Genomic DNA, 753 nt, shown 5'->3' on the forward strand with positions numbered 1-753 from the left:
GATTAGATTGAAAAGGAAAAGAAGAGAATGAGTTTTGGTAGGGGAGAGGGTGAAGTGGGTAGTAATTTTAAATATTACAATTAGGAAGAGCCTCCTTGAGAAGCTAGCTGTTCAGTCTCCCAGTTGTGTCCAACTCTTTGCAACCCAATGGACTGCAGCATGCCAGGACTCTCTGTCCCTCACCATCTCCCAGAGTTTGCCCAAGTTCATGTCCATTGCACCAGTGATGTCATCCAGCCATCTCATGCTCTGATGCCCTCTTTTCCTTCTGCCCTCAGTTTTTCCCAGCATTAGAGACTTTTCCAAAGAGCTGGCTGTTTGCATCAGGTGACCAAAATACTGGAGCTTTAGCTTCAGCATCAGTCCTTCCAACTTCCCTGGTGGCTCAGGTGGTAAAGCGTCTGCCTACAATGCGGGAGACCCAGGTTCGATCCCTGGGTTGGGAAGATCCCCTGGAGAAGAAAATGGCAACCCACTCCAGTACTCTTGCCTGGAAAATCCCATGGACGGAGGAGTCTGGTAGGCTACAGTCCATGGGGCCACAAAGAGTCGGACACAATTGAGCAAATTCACTTACTTACTTAGCTTCAGCATCAGTCCTTCCAATTAGTATTCAGGGTTGATTTCCTTTAAGATTGACTGGTTTATCTCCTTGCTGTCCAAAGGGTTCTCAGGAGGCTTCTCCAGCACCACAGTTCAAAGGCATCAATTCTTTGGCGCTCTGCCTTCTTTACAGTCCAACTCTCACAACTG

At 47.8% G+C, this 753-nt stretch overlaps 1 non-coding gene across 1 annotated transcript; it reads left to right on the forward strand.

Moving 5' to 3' along the window:
- On the forward strand, window positions 375-446 carry TRNAC-ACA. Its single transcript has one exon. It is a non-coding gene; the product is annotated as a tRNA-Cys (tRNA).

Source organism: Capra hircus, chromosome 28, assembly GCF_001704415.2.
Source record: "Capra hircus breed San Clemente chromosome 28, ASM170441v1, whole genome shotgun sequence".
NCBI classification, from domain to species: domain Eukaryota; kingdom Metazoa; phylum Chordata; class Mammalia; order Artiodactyla; family Bovidae; genus Capra; species Capra hircus.